Consider the following 7282-nt stretch of genomic DNA (forward strand, 5'->3'; position numbering starts at 1 on the left):
ATGAATATTAACAAATGGTATTTACCTGCTGAACAGGCTGGAAGAGAAATGATTTGGGAGAGAAAAGGGGACATTGTTAATTGACATAGGCAAAGACACGTTTGCCAGCATCAATATGAAAACCATCTCCTCTGAGAAATTCAAGCCTCTGTGACTCCCGCCTGAGTGTGGCAGAGGCCTCAGCTTGCTCTCCAATACCCACTCCCCCCTTTTCCCCATAGTAAAAGGACCCTAGTCTCTGACTGGGTGTGTGGCTGCCTGGAACAAAGAGTACATTTCTCAGTGGGCTAGCATCTTACTCCCAAGAAGTATACCTTTCCTTTCCTGTACCTGACATCTTGGGTCCTGAGGTGATATGGGAAACAGCACACCCGCCCCAAAGCCAGAAAAGGAAAATTTATATTATAATAGGTAATCTATATTATTATATGTTATATAATAAAGAGCCTGTACCCCTGGGCACCATGGCATTCCACCAACTCCAGACTGACTGTCTCAGGCTCTGATTCAAGAACTATGCTTGTGTCCCTGCCTTTGAGCTGAGTCACACTGTACTGAACTTAAATACAATACATTGAGCTACTTGGAAACTATATATATACACACACACTTGCACGTATATGTATATACACCTATCTTAAACCATATATATAACAAAACATAGTAATATTAGTAATTAAGTATTAACATTGTGTGTGTTAGTTGCTCAGCCATGTCCAACTCTTTGTGACCATGGAGTGTAGCCCACCAGGCTCTTCTGTCTGTGGGATTCTCCAGGCAAGAATACTGGAGTGGGTTAGCATTCCCTTCTCCAGGGAAAACTTTCTGACCCAGGAATCAAACCTGGGTCTCCCACATTGAGGCAGATTTTTACTCTCTGAGCCACTAGGGAAGCCCAAGTATTAATGCCATATTATTGTTTATTAATTTGTTATTTGTTACTATATTATTAATAGCAATTATTAATATGTTGCATATATTATGTATAAATGTGTGTACACAAGCAATATATTTTTATGGAAGATACTGCTAAGTCACTTCAGTCGTGTCCGACTCTGTGCGACCCCATAGACAGCAGCCGACCAGGCTCTGCCGTCCCTGGGATTCTCCAGGCAAGAACACTGGAGTGGGTTGCCATTTCCCTCTCCAATATGGAAGATACTAGAAAACAAAAATTAAAATCACCCTTAATTTATCATATACATGTGTGTATATGTATAATTTATTTGGGGCTGCCATGCTGCCTTAGCAGTAAAGAATGCACCTGCCAATGCGGGAGACTCGAATTCAATCCCTAGGTCAGGAAGATCCCTGGAGAAGGAAATGGCAACCCACTCCAGTATTCTTGATTGGGAAATCCCATGAACAGAGATGGCTGGTGGGCTACAGTCCATGGGGTTGCAAAGAGTCGGACACAATTAAACAACAACACATGCTTTGTTTTGTTTTATTTTATAAGATTTGGAGCTTATGATATGTTCTATACTGAATTTTTTTCACTTAGTATATGATGAACATCTATTCTTTCCATCAATAAATTTAGAGCAATATCATCTGGAGAACTATGATATCTCATGCCAACATCCCTTTATGATGAGAATACTTGAACCTTGCATATCTGTCCAATTACAGCCCCAAATAAGTCTCTACAATTATGACTTTTGATAAACATATTGTGCAATGGCTTTTCAGAAAAGTTGTGCCAATTGACATGACTACATTTCTCAACCTTGGATAAGGACTTTTTTTCTCATCTTAAAAATATTTCCAATTTGAAACAAAAAATATCTTATTTTAATTTGTATTCTTTGACTGCTTATGAAGTCAACCACTGTTACAGGTATATTATAATTTTTTCTTTCCTGAATCCTCCATTCATGTGGCTGACCCATTTTCAATCTAAAAGAGTTTCTTACACTCAGGTTTAGCAAATTATGAAGTGTCTGTTTTTGTAGATGAAAATGATTGGGTAGCAGTGATTTTATATACTTCAACATGATAGAGTAAGGAAGTTAGGGCGTTTCCCTGGGTTCATGGCTTATACTGCATACGTTTTTCCCATTTTTTCTGTTTTTTACTTCATAATGCTTTTGAATGTAAAAGGAGTTCCACTTTTAACTTTGAAACATTTTTCCTTTGTGGTAAAGATAATGGTATTACTCTTTATGATTTCTAGGAGAAAAAAAAAAGGAATCTCTCTGAACAGCAACTGAGCAGGAATGGACAGAACATGGGATAATTAGTGTAAGAGGGCTGGGATGGTTTCGGAGAAAAAACCCAAACGAAGCAACGTGCCAAGTCAAGGTTCACTTCCTATTGCCGGTGCATACCACAGAGTGCAAATATCCTGCAGGACATCGAAGACGGTCAGTGAATTTCAATCTGGGAACATGACAAACATTACTTAAGATTTGATGATTCACAGTTCCATTTTTAAAACACAAATGTCAATTTAAAAGGACTCATTACTTACTGAAGGCTCATTGTTGATCTCCCTTGTTTAAATGGATAAAATAAAAGAACAGAGCTTCTCTTTACCCGTTTTAAGAAGCACCAGGAAGTGCAGGTGTGCAATTAGGAAGCGTGAGGTGCCATGCTGTAGTGGAATTTTTCTTCGCTGTTGAGATAGCACGCCTTCTGTCCATTGCACTTGTTTAAATTTCATTTTATTGAAGCATAGTTTATTTATAATGTCATGTTAATTTCAGGTGTCAGTTCAGTTCAGTTCAGTCGCTCAGTCGTGTCCGACTCTGCGACCCCATGAATCACAGCACGCCAGGCCTCAATGTCCATCACCAACTCCCGGAGTTCACTCAAACTCATGTCCATCAAGTCGGTGATGCCATCCAGCCATCTCATTCTCTGTCGTCCCCATCTCCTCCCACCCCCAACCTTTCCCAGCATCAGAGTTTTTTCCAGTGAGTCAACAACTCGTCGCACAAGGTGGCCAAAGTATTGGAGTTTCAGCTTTAGCATCAGTCCTTCCAATGAACACCCAGGATTGATCTCCTTTAGAATGGACTGGTTGGATCTCCTTGCAGTCCAAGGGATTCTCAAGAGTCTTCTCCACCACCACAGTTCAAAAGCATCAATTCTTCGGCGATCAGCTTTCTTCACAGTCCAACTCTCACATCCATACATGACCACGGGAAAAACCATAGCCTTGACTAGACTGACCTTTGTTGGCAACGTAATGTCTCTGCTTTTTAATATGCTATCTAGGTTGCTCATAACTTTCCTTCCAAGGAGTAAGCGTCTTTTAATTTCCTGGCTACAATCAGCATCTGCAGTGATTTTGGAGCCCAAAAAAATAAAGTCTGACACTGTTTCCACTGTTTCCCCATCTATTTCCCATGAAGTGATGGGACCGGATGCCATGATCTTCATTTTCTGAATGTTGAGCTTCAAGCCAACCTTTTCACTCTCCTCTTTCACTTTCATCAAAAGGCCTTTGAGTTCCTCTTCACTTTCTGCCATACCATAAGGGTGGTGTCATCTGCATATCTGAGGTTATTGATATTTCTCCCGGCAATCTAATTTCAGGTGTACAACAAAGTAATTCAGCTCTACACACATGTATATATATTCTATTCATATTTTCCCTTGTAGGCTATTACAAAATATCGAGTATAGATCCCTGTGCTATATACGGTAGGTGCTTATTGGTTATCTACTTTATATACAGTAGTATATTAATCTCAAATTCCTAATTTGCCCCTCCCCATTTCCCCATCAGGTAACCATAAGTTTGTTTCACACGTCTTTGGGTCTGTTTTTACTTTGTAAGTAAGTTCATTTGTAACTTTTTTCTTAGATGCCACATATAAGGGATGTCTTATGAGATTTGTCTTTCTCTGTCTGACTTACTTCACTTAATATGACCCCTTCACTATAACACCACATTTTTTTTATCCATTCATCTCTTGATGGACATCTAGGTTGCTTCCATGTCTTGACTACTGTAAATAGTGCTGCAATGAACACTGGGGTGCATGTATCTCTTTAAATTATGGTTTTCTCCAGATATACACCCAGGAGTGGGGCTGCAGGATAGTGTGGTGGCTTTGTTTTTAGTTCTTTAAGAACCCTCCATACTGTTCTACATATCATGCACTTCATTGCTGAGATCATGTTGAAGAAGGTTACTTACCCAAGGGGGAACTGAGCCGAATATATTATAAGTTATAAGACCCTCCCAGAATGGACCATGGCTCTCCAAATCCCAGGTGACTTATGCTCCCAAAGCATGATCCATCCCCACTTCACAGTGCTGGCTTCTTTTGAGCCTTTCTAACAACTTACGGGAATTTTCATGAGTGAACTTGATGATTTCACAAGGCTATTAGAAAGATGGTAAAATAAAGAGGATTTAATTTGAAGCATATTCCTCCTCACCCTCATGACTTAAACCTTATAAGGAATCAGTGCCTATCTGACACTTTTTAATCCACAACAGAAAACCCAAAATTTGTCACAGCAGATGAAACTTTCCAGAAGTTATATTTCTGGATCCAGTGGATATTTTAAATATGCTATATATAATGCACTGCCCATATTATTAGAGATAGGTAGATAAAGGGAACCCTTCTTTTTTTTTTTTTTTTTTGTCTGCTTCACAAAGGAATGGAATCATTTGATTGTGAAGAAGTTTAATCCAGGATTCTCAGCACAAAAAGCAGAGAAATGCCTTCAATTCTTGGGTCTCTATGTTAGTGACTCCTGTAACATTTCTTCAGAGTGACAGCCAAGACGTTCTACCCCCAGCGCCTCCCCTAGAAAGCTTCATTGCTCCCTAACCCTTCCTCTCTGCCCTGTCCTCTTCCCCAATCGACCCCAATACTGTCTGCTCCTCAGTTGCTCCATGCCCTTTCCAACCTCCCCCCACTGTACTTCTGTCCTTGGGACATGAAAAATAATCATAAGGCTGAAATCCTTTTCAGGTACACCTGTACTATACTATGTGTTGGCTTATAAATATTCTATAAGCAAGTTGTTTAATTAATTTTTTATTGAAGGATAATTGCTTTACAGAATTTTGCTGTTTGCTGTCAAACCTCAACATGAATCAGCCACAGGTAGACATATATCCCCTCCCTTTAAACCTCCCCCTCCCATCTCCCTCCCCACCCACTCCTCTTGGTTGATACAGAGCCCCTGTTTGAGTTTCCTGAGACCTACAGCAAATTCCCGTTGGCCATCTATTTTACATATGGTAATGTAAGTGTCCATGTTACTCTTGCCATACATCTCACCCTCTCCTCCCCTCTCCCCGAGATCATTAAGTCTCTTCTCTATGTCTGTTTCTCCACGGCTGTCCTGTAAATAAATTCTTCAGTACCATTTTTCTAGATTCCGTATATATGTGTTAAAGAGTGAAGTGAGTTAGAAAGAGAAAGATAAATACTGTATAAGCAATTTTTGAGCTTCACCAAAAAAGGCTTGTTTGTTTTTTGCACAGGGGTGAAACATGAAAGAAAGGGAAAATTGCTCAGTCGTGTCCAACTCTTTGCGACCCCACAGACTATATGGTCCATGAGATTTTCCAGGCCAGAACACTGGAGTGGGTAGCCTTTCCCTTCTCCAGGGCATCTTCCCAAGTGGACCTCAAAATCTTCCTTTCATGCCAACTAGTATTACTCAAAAACATCCAGATTTAAAATATTATTCCACTCTTTAAAATATTGTTTAAATATTTAAAATATTATTCTGTTCCTTTTACTTGATTTGGCTATAACCAACTAGACTAAAGTCTATAAACTTTAAAGTATCAAGAGAACTTACAAGAGGAGAAACTAAAGAACCTTTACAGATTTCTATCTTGTGAAAGTGGAAATTTTTGTGTTTTAAAAAGAATAAAGTTTAGAATTAAAATCTTCTCACCTAGGAGAAACAACAGATTCTGTAGCCGTTTCAGATACTGGAATAATCAGATCGAGAATATAAAATAACTATGATTTGTATGTCTGAAGAAATAAGAAAGATCCTTGAAAATATGAAAAAAAAAAAAGAAAAGTCTTCACCTACCATCATATCTACCACGCCTTTGGGACCTTTGATGCCCTGGAAAAGACAGAAATGGGTTTCAAACGCAAGATTTTAGAAGCCCAAGTTCTGAAGACTTGGCAAGAGAACTTGAGAAAGTTTCCCAAGGTACAGAGACCACCCTTTGCTTCCCCTTTTGGGCTTGAAGTTCTGACTCCTTAAGGAAGGAGGTCAGAGTGTCTAGGAGAGGTGTCCCAGATCTCAGAGTTCAGGGTGCCCAGGGAGATGCTACAGGAAGACCCTTAAGAGACCAGGTCATTTTGAGACCAGGCCACAGTTGAGGATTAAAATCAGGAAAAGGTCGTTTAAGATTCCAGGACCACTGATAGGCGGTGCTAAAGTGGACCCCAGCCCTCCCCTTTCCTTCCCCTGAGGCCACCCACCACCACCCTTTCTGTTCTCGAGAACACACAAGTCTCTCCTGGAAACTATTCCAACAGACCTGCCCGACTCCAGCCACCCTGGGACTCTGAAGATCTCTGTTCTTATTTGGGCTCTGCGAGATAGTCAGCTGTGACTTACTGCAGCTCACTATAACCTCCTCAGCCTTTGTTTCTCCATCTGCAAAATGGGCATGGTGGTCCTACTTTTAAGAATTTTTAGTCGGAGAAGGCAATGGCAAGCCACTCCAGTACTCTTGTCTGGAAAATCCCATGGACGGAGGAGCCTGGTAGGCTGCAGTCCATGGGGTCACTCAGTCAGATATGACTGAGCGACCTCACTTTCACTTTTCACTTTCACACATTGGAGAAGGAAATGGCAACCCACTCCAGTGTTCTTGCCTGGAGAATCCCAGGGACGGGGGAGGCTGGTGGGCTGCCGTCTATGGGGTCGCACAGAGTCAGACACGACTGAAGCAACTTAGCAGCAGCAGCAGCAGCAGTCTATCTTTAAAATTTTTGTGCACCTCTCCAGCAAACACTAAACTTAGTGAAACCCCAGGTTCAACCCACTGCTGCTGACTCACTGCACCTTCCTTCATGGATGACAGTCTGGCCTCGTAGGATGAAGCAGAGGGCAAAATGACAACCACCTCAAGTTTTTTCTTTCATACCAAGTGACCTTCCAGGGAATTTCACAAATATCTGTGGACCCGTAACACTGTCAGTTCAGGAAAGATTTTATAAATGTCATAGTTTGTTAGGATTTCTTTCTGGTTTTTGCATAAATGTTGTCACTCATCTTGTTTACAATGACAAACTCACTCTCTAGTGAACTTTATGTATTGTTTTTGTATTTA

This window comes from Moschus berezovskii, chromosome 1 (genome assembly GCF_049115385.1).
Source record: "Moschus berezovskii isolate FMDL1 chromosome 1, NW_MosBer_1.0, whole genome shotgun sequence".
In the NCBI taxonomy this organism is placed as follows: Eukaryota; Metazoa; Chordata; class Mammalia; order Artiodactyla; family Moschidae; genus Moschus; species Moschus berezovskii.